This window comes from Natrix helvetica, assembly GCF_964273705.1.
Source record: "Natrix helvetica genome assembly, chromosome: 1".
Taxonomy (NCBI): domain Eukaryota; kingdom Metazoa; phylum Chordata; class Lepidosauria; order Squamata; family Natricidae; genus Natrix; species Natrix helvetica.
In genome coordinates, this window is record NC_138548.1 from 335,460,886 (window position 1) to 335,475,624 (window position 14,739).

Sequence of the window (14,739 nt, forward strand, 5' to 3'; positions counted from 1 at the left end):
GAGATAATGTGACCTTTGTTGTGGACATAACCAACCAGCTCCAGCTCCAAACACAACAGAGTCTCCCATCCAAAGACTAATCCTTACTTTTTTTCCTCCTAGACCAGTAAAATAAGCCAAACCAAGCTAAAATGTGGTTGAGCTATAGGGGGAAAAGAGCACAGGATTGCATAGAAATTTGGCAGCGTACACTCCCTTCCTAATGATCAAAAGGAGAAAATTCCTTCCCCTTCACGCAGCCAAGTTGATTTCTCACGCTGATAAAAGAACAATGAATATAATAATGCACCAGCCACAGTTCACAGAATCAATTCCTCTAATGCGCTGGGACTTGGCTGAAACCAATTTTAAAGCTGTCCTCCACGCCCCCCAACCCTTTTGTTTTTCTGACATAAAAAGAAAACCAGATTATGATCGGAAGAGTGCTGGATGCCGATCTACATTCCAAAGGATTTTCTTCTACAGGACTACCTTATGGGAGATGACGAACTTGTAGAGTTAAAAATTAGAGTTTAAAAGAACAACCTTTTGCAGCCCCTCCCAAGGAGGGCCTATATGCAATTGCAGGTTGTGCACCGGTTACACCAGGGGTGTCCAAACTTGGGAACTTTAAGACTTGTGGACTTCAACTCCCAGAGTTCCCAAGTTTGGACACCCCTGGGTTACACCCTTTCCTGGACCAACAGTCCCTGTTCACAGTTACCCACAGCCTAGTCACCTCCCTATCTTGACTATTACAACATGCCCTACCTACTGCCCTTGAAAAGTATATGGAAGCTTCAAGCGGTTCTAAACGCGGCAGCCCCTATGGTTTTGTGCAAGTCTAGGTTTGAGCCTGCGTCATTTTCTGTTGTTTTCTTTGGGGCATTTGTCCTTGTAAGCCGCCCAGAGTTACCGAGAGTGAGTTGGGCAGCCGTATAAATTTTCTTAACTAAATAAAATAAATAAATAAGGAAACTTTTCTGGGTCCAAAAGCTATAGATGCTCTTGGGGGACTGTACATGACAAGTGATGGCTAACCATTTTGTCATCACGTGCCAAAAACATGTGCACATACGTACCTGAGACAGCGTGCGCAACACCCCCTCTGCACACACACCCCGCGCATGCACCCCCGTGCCCTGTTTTGGCCTAGCGGGTCTCCCTGCAGCCTTCTGAGACCGCGGTGTGTGTGTGTGTGTGCCTGCGCAGCAGAGACCCGAAATTCAGCTGGCCGGCAGGAGGTGCACCCACATGCGCAGTGGAGCTGAGCAGGGGTGGCAGCTCACGTGCCCACAGAGAAGGCTCTGAGTGCCACCTGTGGCACACACGCCATAGGTTTGCCACCACGGATATATGAGCTCTCTCTTCTAGAAGGATAGCCAAGATAAATAAACAGGTGTTTCCAGGATGAAAAAAAAAATCATTTGTGATGAGAAGAAAAATAAACATACTAAATAACTACATAGTTCATATTGTTACAGGTAATCCTTGAGTGACGACCATAATGGAGCATGCTCATTGCGGCCGTAACTTGTGACAGCTGTACATCGCATCACCCACGTGACCGACCCAATTTTGCAACTTTTCCAGCCGCTGTTGCCGTTGTTAAAGCTAATACCACAGTCATTAAGTGAACTAATCATTCACTATGTGCCGGTTTTGCTGAAAACCGCAAGTAAATACCAGTTTTGGGCAAAAACTGTCTTACAACGCACTCATGTGAAGATGTTGCCTTAGTGCTGAGTGTCCAAAATGTGGTCACATGACTGCACTTCCCTGGCCATGAGAACCTGGGTTGTATGTACCACCCGGCGGGAGGTCCATTGTAAATTTGAACTGTCGCTAAATGACTGGTCATAAACCAAGGACTACTTGTAATCCCCAGATAATGAATTTTTGAAAATTACAATTTACTAGCAATTCCTGTTTGAGTCTGGGGATTACACATGCCACTTCATGTTCTGTATTTTCTGCTTGAGCAGAGACAATGTCTATTAGATCCCAGAGCAAAAGCATTCATTCCGGTTCTGATTCAGCAGCACCTTCACCCCTAACTGACTGAGTGGGAGAAAATACAGGACATGGAAGTGGTTCGGGTGAGATACAGAAGTGACATTCAGCAGGTTCTGACCAGTCCTGGAGAATCGGTAATGGAAATTTTGAGTAGTTCAGAGAACGGTAAATTCCCCCTCTGACTGACCCCGTCTCCATCTATTCTCTGCCTCCCGAATCGCAGCTGATCGGGAGGAAATGGGGATTTTGCAGTAACCTTCCCCTGGAGTGGGGAGGGAATGGGGACTTTGCAGTAACCTTCCTCTGCCACGCCCACCACACCATGCAACGCCCACCAAGCCATGCCCACGGAACCAGTAGTAAAAATGTTTGATTCCCTCCACTGGTGGGATGTGCTATTCATTTCTTAGTTTAAACATGATATGCGAATGGACTTTATTAACTGTATGCAAATGTAGCACACAACTGAATTATATTTGTAGTTTAGGGCACAACAGCAACAGGGATGAAACAAGTAAGATGATGCCATATTAAATATATTAACTATATTTATAACCCAATCCTCGATTCTAGTCATGTTCCATTTGGAAGAACCTTAGGTGATATTCTCCATCAGTGGTTTTCGATCTCATATAAGGATGTCTCACATTGCTATCACACGTTGTATAGGGGGTACTATATTTAATTCAGGTTGCAATCACACATACTATATAAAATATTCTACAGTTAATTCATAGTGCTAGACGTTAAAATTTAAAAGAGGGACAAAAAGAAAGCAGGTAGAAAATATATTTAAAAGTCTTTGGGGTTTCCTGTTTTCCCCTCTCTGATATATATTTGTTTATTAATAGAACAAAGGGAATGTAACCTTAAAGGCTGAAGAATTTTTAAGTCAAATGTAGAGGTTCTGAAGTGTGGTAAGCATCTGTTTGACAGTACAATACAAATAGAAACTGGCATTGGAGGAAAATGCTGATGTTTTCAGAATATCCATTAAAGAGATAGCATTCACTAGGATGTAATTATCTAGATACTGGCTTCATGTGTTTGTGAAATGATGACTATAAGACTAACACACACACACACACACACACACACACACACACACAACTTCATAAATGCATGGCACAACATAGGAGAGCAAACATATCAGGACTAGATTCAGCAGCCCATCTGCATTTAAAAGACACAGGCCACTCTTTTGAAGACAACAAAGTCCATTTTTTGGACAGAGAGGATCGCTGGTTTGAAAGATTTGATCATTGATTGCCCGGACAACTATCTAAAAAGGGAGGAAGTGGGAAAGCAATTCTTTTGTCCTCTGAAGTTCCTTAGGGGAGGAATCACTTAGAGTAGTGGCCCCCGGCCTTTTGGGCTCCAGGGACCAGTTCTGTGGGGAGAGATTTTTCCGCAGACCAGAGAGGACGTGGTTTCGTGCGCTTGATGCTTCACTTGTTTGTATGGACCGATTTCTAGTATGCCGTGGACAACTGCTGGTCCATGGACTGGGGGTTGGGAACCCCCGACTTAGAGTAAGTCATGGAATTCAGGCGCATATCCTGCACCCTTCAGTTGCGCCTTATAAATTCATACTGACATGGCCAACACACTTTATAAGGAGAAATTGGACAACTTTGGAGAAGCTGTCCGTCCTTACTATTTCAGCTTTATTTTCTAAAGTACGTTACCATTATGCAAGTTATTACCACTGCATCAGGCATCACGAAGACCTTTTCCCCCCCTTGGGGTGTTCTCCAAGTTTTGGACTTCAACTGGCTGAGCAAAACAAAAGTTGAATCTAACAGATCTGGATGACAACAATTTGGAGAAAGGAAATACAGGTAGTCCTTGACTTGGGCCATAATTGAGTCCAGAATTACGATTGTAAGTCATGCCGGTTGTTAAGCGGGTCGCCACATAACTGCTCCCAATTTACAATCTTTTTTTACTTTCATTAAGCAAACACCACATTTATTAAGCGAATCCATTGTCTGCAATGGGTGTTTTCGCCGGAAACTGTACGTAAATGCTAGTTTCCAGCGAAAAAATGCAAACTGAGGTCATGTGACCTCAGGATGCTGCAAATGGCTGTAAATATGGGCAAGTTGCTGAGTGCCTGAAATATGATCACATGACCATGGGGGATGCAGGCGGCTGTCAGGTTTTTGAATTTGAGTCATAAGTAGCTCTGGTGAGGTCTGTTGTGATTTCAAACAGTGACTAAGTAACCTCCTTGTGGAGACAATAAATACTTGTCAACCCTGAAGTGAACCTGGCTGAAGCAAACTTGGAGGCTTCAGAGTTGCCGTATAACAGAGGGAGGGGGGAAATATTAGATGGGGGTTTGATAGCCAAAACAATATAGTTTTCCTGTGGGAACCAAGGACATTCTCACAGGTGGCTGGCCAGAGGAGGAGCGAAGTAACCAAGCAACCGACCAGAAACTGGATTGGATAGCATGACCAGTGACTTGGGGGAAAGGGAAAACTTTTACTTTTAATTAGGTGAAAGTCATGGAACTTTAGAGTCGGATTTTATCAGTTTATGCCAATATGATGTATCCAATAAACTGTTCTTTGAGGAATCTACCTGCCTCAGAGTTCTCCTTTCTATGGGTACATTACTTGTAACGCTGATAATAGTATTCAGCCTGATAATCAAAGAAATTCTATAAAGGAAGACACACGAAGGAAAGGAATATTCCAAACAATTCTAAATTCACACAGAAAGTATCACAACCCCAAAACAAACAATCACAACGAGCAATGCAATGTCATTAGCAATTAGTAATGTTGGAGGCAAGATGCATTTTAAAACAGATACAGACGATTCAATGGTGTACTTGAGAAATATTCCAAATGCAGATAGCCAGCACCATTTTGTAGGTGCTCCATTACAATCCTTCTTTAAAGAAGGCTAGGTTTACAATTAAAGGTAGCACATAAAGGCAAATCCCTACGGATGACAAGCCACGCGAGGGCAATCAGGCACCTTTGGGGAGGCAATCAGGCATCTGTGCCAGGAAAAAAAAAAACCTGATGTCAAGAGAACCTCTGGGGGACTTTTCGGGAAAATGTCATAAAGCTTGCAACAGCGTGCCTACTCCCAAAGCTTTAGCGACAATGAAACAAATATGCTTCTGTAAACAACTGTTATTATTTTAAATCACGAGATGCTGAAACAGAACAATGAAAGAGGACAGACAAGGATAATACAGAGTTTGCAATCATTATACACTCCCCAGACATATTTATGTGGTTTGGAAGCCCCTACAATTCACCCCCCAAAAATCAATATGTGCTTCATTGATTATAGAAAAGTCTTTGATTATCTTGATCATGATAACCTCTGGCTCTGGTTGCTAAAATCTATTTTAATAGAAAATAGAATTAAGTATCCATTATTATTATTATTATTCAGGACAATTCATAGAGAATACCTAAGGGATTTTTGAGAGACGCAATGGCTCAGTGGCTAAGACGCTGAGCTTGTTGATCAGAAAGGTCGGCAGTTCGGCAGTTCGAATCCCTAGTGCCACGTAACGGAGTGAGCACTCCGTTACTTGTCCCAGCTTCTGCCAACCTGGCAGTTCGAAAGCACGTCAAAATGCAAGTAGAAAAATAGGGACCACTTTGATGGGAAGGTAACAGTGTTCCGTGTCCCTTCGGGGTTTAGACATGCCGGCTACATGAACACAGAGACGTCTTCGGATAGCGCTGGCTCTTCGGCTTTGAAACTCTTTGAAACACCCCCTAGAGTCAGGAACGACTAGCATATATGTGCGAAGGGAACCTTTACCTTTACCTAAGGGATTTAGACTGATCTTATTCTACCCATATTGTCCCATAACATAAGAACTCCAGGACAAGGTACTATGGGATAGATTAGACCGTATTTTCTTTAAGCCAAGGCTTTCAAATTTATTTGTACATAAAAGTCATTTACCTGACATAGTAATAGCAAAATAAGTCTATTTTAGACTTGCAAAATTGGTTTATTCCAATTTGGTAGGGAGCTATGCCATTTAATATGCTGATCAATAAATCACAGTAACAGAAGGAAAATACAAACAGCGTGCACATTTTAAGTCGCAAAATTTATACATTCTGAATACTATCAGACAACAGAAAGGGATATGCAAATGTTTAATTTGACTCCTTATGAATAATTCAGTTGTGCTTGGCATTTATAGGGTTACTGGCTGTTTGTCAAGGAAAAATATTCTTTGTACTTTCTGTGTGAACCTGCAAATATGAGGCGGAGCTCAGTTCAAGTGTAGAATAAGAGGGATCAGAGTGAGATTCGGTGCTGTGAGCAAATCGCATTAGCAGAGGGACTTTGCACATGTCCCTAAATGCAAATTCATAAGATGAAAAACTAAAACCAGTCCCTCCAGAGACAAGGTGTTTCAGTCTCTCTTTCCCAGAAAGGAAAGAATGACGAGATTGGCCAGAAGCCAACTTGAATCCAATTATTTGAGGAACTTGGAGAAAACCAATTTTTTTAGGAACCTGGATAAAAATGTTTCAATGCAGAAAAAGAGAACAGAAAAGCAAATTACATAAATAATTTTTGACACTAGGAGGATAATGGGAAAGAGTGATACTCTGTCTACACTATCCAAGGTCCCATATCAATTTATGGTATATTTTGCCTGAAGAAAAAGATGATGTAAAGGAATATTGGTTTACTTTACCAAATGATAATTTTCTTTTCTGGGACAGGTAAGCATCAAGGGACCTAGCTAAGCGTCTGTCTCAGAGTTTCCACGTTCTCCATTTAAATTATAATTTGAAATATAAAGATCATGTCATAATTGCCTAGCAGGTTGGCAGCTGGATGCCTCCATCTCAGACAATATCTGATATAATCTCTGGTCACAGAGCATGCAGCTTGAGCTTTTTTTGACAGCTGGAGTCCTAAACATATTGAGGGCTATGGACACAGTCTTGTTCCTTCCTGCCCTAAATGTAGGCCTTGCTTGTAGATTTGACCAAATGTTTCAGTCAGTGAAATATTCTCAGATAAGATGCTGTGTTGATAGTATCATCAATAAAGTTAACAGGAAGTGACACTAATAAAGAATAAATAGTGAAATGCTTATCAGTGCTTCCTAGGAGCAGAGACCCAAGGAAATTAAACTTTACAGCAGTAAAGGAGTTGTGGTCTTTCCTTATTACTTAATCTGGAAGGTGGTGGTTTTACTACTACGTGTCAGTCCAGAATCAATAAATCTTATACCAGTTGGGGTTATTCTGCTCGCCAGCTCAAATTTAAACATTGTTTTGAGATCTAAAAGGATTTAGGTTTTCACCTTCTTAACAATTTTAAGAATCATTCCCGATTTACCGTGAGAAGAGAAAGAAATATATTTTTTGTTTTGGTTTCTAAAAACCATTGAAGTTTGCTGATATCTTTTCACAGCCTTCACCTTTATTTTGATAAGGCATTTTAAGTATTAAAATTATGTGGGATTTACCTCAGAATATTGCTTTCAGTTCCCATGCCATCTCTCATAACTTACAACAGTTGGGTGATCTAGATCTGTCTTCTCCTATAGGTTCCATCTAGATCAGACCTGTCAAACAGGCGGCCTGCGGGCCGGATATGGCCCGCACTGCCCACCCTGGCTTCGCAAAGGCAAAAACATCCCGATACATCATGATACGCCCCGCGATGCAATCGGGTTTGACATCCCTGATCTAGATAAACCATAACTCTCAGACCCATATAACATGATTAGCATAGCTTAGCAATAGCATTTAGGCTTATATGGTGCCCCATAGTGCTTTGCAGCATTCTCTGGGTGGTTTGCAATGTAAGCATTATTTGCATATTGCCTCCAACAATCTGGGTCCTTGGAAGAATGGAAGACCTTGAGCCCCATCAGGATCAAACTCCAGGCTGTGGGCAGAGTTAGCCTGCAATACTGCACTTTAACCACTGAGCCACAAGGCATGTTATATAGATAACATAAAGCAACCAAAGAAGAACTAAATTCTAGGTAGAAGCTAGACTGTTCTCCAAGGGCCATTGTGCAAACTTTGATAATTAGTAGGACTATGCAGAGATGCAATGACAAGGGGCAAACTGTGATACAGAACACATGTGATCATGGAATAAGGAGCACTTTAAAGCTTGTTTTTTCTTGGAATCATAAGCTCAAGAAAAGACACAGATGTTTTAAGGTGTGACAACTGCTGTATGCATACCCATAAACACTCCAAATAAAATGTTGTCATCTAAGTCAAGATTTCTGCAAGCGATAATGATTAAGAGTGCCATATCTGCAAAAATATTGACAAACACTAGGTGTCAGCAAAGGAGTTTTTGTATTGATCTGATGAAATCAAATGGTGGCGGAATGCCAAAATGTCATATGAAAATGCTGAAAACCAAGAAGATAAGGTTGATAATTAATTTCATGTATGATTTATGAGTCTTCTGTTTTGCCACTCAATTCTGACCTGCTGCTACAATAAAATGTGATTAGCTAATGTGTGACTCAGTGCATTTTGTGAATACAAGCAGTGTAATGGATGTACAGTTCAATGGGTTGAATAGATCCAACCGACCAGAGAAATAAATAAATAAATGAATAAACCATGGATTAAAAGGTTTATTGAGAGACGACCACTCTCTCTCATTCACACCAATGCATTCTGTTCCTAATTAAGAGGCTACTTCTTGGGTAAGCTGAAGTATGAAACATGTATGAAACACTGGACACCTTGATATCCTAGAACAGTGATGGCAAACCTTTTCTGGCTCGCATGCCATAAGTGGGGAGAGTGCAGGGGGTAGTGTGCGGGCATGCCGCACCCATAATGCAATGTGCGACGCCCCCCCAGTACGCATGCGTACACTACAAGCGCTCCTGCCCATTTTTTGTATGCTTTTTTTGCCCTCCCCAGGCTCCAGAGGCTTTATAGGAGCCTGGAGAGGACGAAAACAGCCTCACCTGTCCTCCTGGAAGCCCTCCGGAGGCTTGAGGGACCTTCAGGATGCTTCCCTGAAGCCTCCGGACCAGTCAAAATGAACCTCCGAGCAAACCGGAAGTAACTTCCAGTTTATTCGGAGGGTTGTTTTGAGCGCTCCGAAGGCTTGAGGGACCTTCAGGACTCTTCCCTGAAGCCTCCGGAGCAGTCAAAACGAACCTCCGAGCAAACCGGAAGTCTGTTCCGGAACCTCCGGTTTGCCCATAGGGCCAGTTTTTTGTGCTCTGGAGGCTTCGGGGAAGCTCATGAAGCCTCCGGAGGGCCTCCGCAGGGGCGGGGGAAGCTCTTTTCACCCTCCCCAGGCTTCTATAAAGCCTCTGGAGCCTGGGGAGGGAGAAAAATGGCTTTAAAAAAGGGTGAACTCAGCTGGCCAGTGCGCACATGCACGTTGGCCAGCTGACAGGGCAGCGCCTCGCGTGCTCTGACAAATGGCTCCGTGTGCCACAGGTGCCATAGGTTCGCCATCACTGTCCTAGAACCATGATGGCAAACGTATGGCACGTGTGCCAGAGGTGACATGCAGAGCCCTCCCTGTGGGCACACGTGCCACCACCAGCTGCTCTTCTGGTTTCCGGTGCACACATGCACAGCTGGTCTCTGTGAGTGCCAGAGCGCCGGAAAACAACCTGAAAATGGCCCCCAAAACAGCCAAAAACCAGGCTGGTTTTGGGGTTATTTTCAGGCCAAAAACAGCACTAAAACGGTCTAAAAATGACCATGAAAACAGCCAAAAAACCCAGCCAAAAACAGACATGTATGTGCTGGCCAGCTGATGTTCAGGTTTCTGGCGTTGCCGCACGCACACTTGCACGCACGTTCTGGTTTGGGGACTCAGTGCTGAAAAGGCTGGCCATCCCTGTCCTAGAACAACTGAACGGACAAGGAAGCAGATGATCAAAATGGAGCTAACTGGAAGACTAATCACTCTTCAAATCTCCGTTCAATCGTTACAATATATAGCCTTATGGAGAAGAACTGTGCAGCACCATAACATACCCTATATAAAACTGTCAAAATATAACATCTCAGGCTGAAAAAACAAGCAATAAAAAGGGGGATGTGATTACAGAGAGGACGACAACAACAACAACAATTTGGCACAGAGCTGTGTAAATGGCGCAAATTATTTCCAGGAACAGTGGGAGCAAACAAAATAGGGCCAAAAAGCTTTGTCAAGGTACAATCATCACTCACGGAGGGCTGTTTGTGAAACCATCTACGGCGGCAGCTATTTTCAATGCAGAGATTTAAACCCAGAATATCCAAGCCGAAAGACCGCTCATGGATCCCGACTTCCACTTATTTAATTTTTCATGACAGTAGTTCACACCATTCAGCTGACCAGCTATTTCATTCTTCATCACCTTTGCTTGAAGCAAGAGCTGGAAAGCATCACCTTGCTGTTTCTCAGCAAGAAATTTAAGTCAGCTCTGTCACCTTCGGAGTGTTGTGTGACCATTCGTTTTAGATTGGTTACACTAGGAGAGAGGTGGTTTTTGTTTTTAGTCTGTAAAAATGTACCAGGCATTGTTTCCCACTTAGCACATAGACAAGCTGGAGAGAGGTGCATGGCGTTTGCCACTACAGGCACAGTTTTAGCTTCCAACAGATTCTAAAGGAGGAACAAGCTTAAAAGAAACAATCATCATAAAAGTCTGTAGAGATTCCCAGTCATCCAGGTCATGTTGGTCCCAAAGGTGCTTTTTCAGGAGGCAACTGGACTTTTTTTCTTTTGAAGACTTTTCGCTTCTCATCCCAAAAGCTTCTTCAGCTCTGACAGGATAGTGGGAATGGAAGGATCCTCTAAAAGGATGCAAATTTCCAGCTGTCTGCAAGGAGTATAAATCCTTCCATTCCCCACTATCCTGTCAGAGCTGAAGAAGCTTCTTGGATGAGAAGTGAAACGTCTTCGAAAGAAGAAATAAGAAAGTCCAGTTGCCTCCTGAAAAAGCACCTTTGGGACAAACCATCATTATCTTACTCATCCCACTGAAAGAATAGGTGGCCTACAATCTGCAAGCTGTTGAAATATTGCTATTTTAAAATATTGCTATTTTACAACAGCTGTCTTCACTGACCAGCAGGACAGGATACTAGCAAATGCTGGTTAAATTCAGTTAATGAATCATGAGATCAGAGGTGGTATTCAGCAGGTTCAGACCAGTTCTGGAGAACCGGTAGCGGAAATTTTGAGTAGTTTGGAGCATTGGTGGTAAATACCACCTCCGACTGGCTCCACCCCCATCTATTCTTTACCTCCCGAGTTCCAGCTGATCGGGAGGGAATGGGGATTTTGCAGTAACCTTCCCCTGTCACGCCCACCAAGTCATGCCCACCAAGCCAAGCCACATCATGCCCACCAAGTCATGCCCACAGAACCGATAGTAAAAAAATTTGAATCCTATCACTGCATGAGATATAAAGTGTGCTCCAGTCAAAACTGGAGTTTGAATCTTAGGCTCTGGGCGGGTTCACAATTTTGACTTCACTAAAGATCGTTTTGACATTGTAAACTTTTGACATGCTCTCCTATAAACATTACTCAAGACAGATTGATTCCATTTTGACATATGCCCATATTTTGAAAGAGTACTCATTGCCATCCAATCCATGGTGACATAAACAGCAGCTGGGACAAAGAATAGCTCAGGGAATGAATCATTCTATAGAGCCATCTAGTCCAGGGCCATTAATATATGCATAAGAACACCTTCTGGCTAATAATTTCGCTGTAATAATGCGGTCAATACTATTTTAAAGGGGAGAAAAGTCTTTTAATGGTCCTACCTTCTTTGTACGGAATTCTCATCTAGACATTCTCAAATGAAATGAAATATACAATGAACAGGTGGCTCTTTCAGGCTGAGCTGTACAATTATATTGGAAACAGTGTGCAATGTACTTATGATTGCTAACTTCGTGGCCTCACAGCAATTATCCAGAGGGTCAATAATCTTAAACCACACAAAAGTGTTTTGCATGGATCAGACCTTAAGAAATAGCTTTGTACTGAATAGAATTAGCCAGCTACTTAATGCTCCACGCATAGAGAATATGAATCAAAGTGACTTTGCCCAGACATTTTACAATTCAAGTCAGGGGTTTTACTTTGGACAGACAATACAGGAAACTGAGTGAGTCTTAAATTGAGGCAATCTGGGTCATTATAATAGAGTAAACTTGCCTATCACAATTTTGCTTTTATTATTTATTTTAATTAACACTTTTTCCTGCTGTATATGTTAATCTGTGCAGCCAAGTAGGAAGTCACATTAACCCTTGGGTGGTATCTGACATATGCTCTTTTCTACACTGGTGCCATTGATGTCGGTCAACTCACGACTTTATTGAGGAAAAAAATTAAAGTACAACAGTTTAAATAAACCTATCCCACATCTTTGGAGGCAGCATAAAATACAAATGTGGAAAATAAAAAAAATAAAATGCACTTGCTTTAACTGATTGATTAATCATGTGGCATCAAGAGGAGTCGATTCCAGGGGTGGGCTTCAAAAATTTTAGCAATGGGTTCTCTGCCTGGTTGCTGGGTGGGCGTGGCCATGGCCTAGTTGATCTCCTGCACCACAGTGTGTGTGTGTGTGGGGGGGGCATTTTCGCCTTCCCCAGGCTCCGGAGGCGAAAACTGCCTCCCTGGGCACTGGAGGCCTTCCGGGAGGCCTGTTTTCCACACTCCCTGAGCCTCCATACGAGCCCTGTACTTATATTGTATCCAAAATGGGCTGTGTGGAGACTCCTGGGAGGGGATGTGTGGGATGTGTGGGCGAGGTCAGTCAGGGGTGGGATTTGGAGGTTCTCCGAATCGGCCATACCGTTAGCTATGGGTTTTCCCAAACCTGGGCGAACTTGTAGCAGCTCACCCCTGGTTGATTCTTAATAGATTTTATCCATAACTACCTGTCCCTAGCCAAGTCCTTTAGGTCTTCCAATGATACATCCATCACCACTGTAACAGAGTCCATTTACCATGTTGCTCTTCCTACTTCAGACTCAAATTTTGTTTATCAGACCATTGCCCAAGGCTGCAGCTACTCCTCCTTTCTCCCATGGCCATTCTCACATACCATTACAGAAGGCAACCTTAGCAGCAGCTCAACACTTTGTTCTAATGATGGACCTTAGCAGAATTTTAGAGAATGGCAGAATGGAAAGCAGGGGGCACCAGATCAAGAACTAAAAGGAAGCTTAAGCAAGCAGGCAAGCAATGGAATATGTCTTTATAGCAAGAGTTGGAAAACCACTGACTTTTCTGATGCTCTCAACTATAGTTCTTACCAATTCCAGGCAACGTGATTAATGAGGAGGATCCTGGGAATTGTAGTTCAATAATATCTGGAGAGTTATAGAGTCTCCATTCATACAGGTTACGAGCCAATGCCACTAAGCAAGAAAGGACTACCTAGGTTTATATATAATAAGTCATAATAAACATCATTTGCTGAATAAGGCACTGATGATGTTTTTAGGTGTAATGCTAACACATAAATCATTTTTTTTTAAAAATATGCAGTTACCCCATATTATTTATCCATTTATTTCTACAATGCCAAAAGTTGGGTAGTAATCTTTGCTCTTGATAGGATATAATTCTATGAATCTATTTTTTTATTTTGGGCAAAGAATTCAGAGCCATTCTCACTGAGTCCAGATGCCAAAAAATAAACAAAACGCTCTGCATAAGGGTGCTGTAACATTTCTGCAGCAGTTATTAACATGGGAAATATTGCAGGCACTCATTCAAAGCAGGAAAACCTTTGTAATTCTATGCAACATATTTCCAGGGGTCGCTCTGAAAATTAAAAAAAAAAACAAGTCCAATTTGCTACTTTCTTCTAATGCAAGCTATTACCTTTCATAGGGGCCCAGAGGTGGCCAACACACCAGCCATAAATATTCATGTTTCCTGATGAGGTTACAAAGCCCATTACAATCTGCTACCATCACGCTGTCATTAAGGGGCCTGAGAAGTGCCATATTTTTTTTATTAACAATAATCTTTAGTTTGCTTTTGATCACAACGGCTTCTCCCAAAGCAACTGTTTATGTGTATTTGCATAGGTGCTGGTACTCATGGCAATCAGAACAAATCTCAGAGAATGTGTCTATTTTTTGGTTCGAGGGGGAAATGGGGCATCCACAGCCTGCATGAGATGAAATCAGATGAGATGAATAGAATAAGAATAGAATAGAATAGAATAGAATAGAATAGAATACTTTATTTGGACAAGTATGATTAGACACACAAAGAATGTGTCTGGTGCAGAAGAAATACAGGTATTGCAGAAGAAATGCAGGAAGAGGAGTGGTTCATTGAGAAAAGCATGACGTGTTTGTGTGTGCGTGTGCATATGAATCCCTTTTGTGATTTATTACTAGTTCATCTGTATGTATTAATCCTTATTTAGTAGCAATTGGGGCTGGCAACTTGATGGTTAAACAAATCAGTCACTAAACAAAATCTTGACTGTGTTTACGGTCTTACTTCAGCTTTCTTTTGTTTTATAGACCTGCAAAAGTTGTAGATGTGAGGGTTGGTTGCAAAGTTACTTTTCCATTGTAACTGCAAATGGTCGCTAAACGAGACAGTGGCTAAATAAGTACTACCTGTAGTACCAATATCCTGAGCACTTCTATTTGAGTGATGTCCAGTGGTGGGTTTCTACCTGTTCGCACCAGTTCTCCCAAACCGGTAGCTGTGCCGTCAAGCAGAGAGAGAACCAGTTCTCTG

The 14,739-nt window shown here is 42.3% G+C and overlaps 1 protein-coding gene across 6 annotated transcripts in view; it reads right to left on the minus strand.

Annotated features, from left to right (window-relative positions):
- Nucleotides 1-14,739, minus strand: part of PTPRG (protein tyrosine phosphatase receptor type G) — a 772,027-nt gene that overhangs the window by 123,615 nt on the left and 633,673 nt on the right. The window lies entirely within an intron of this gene.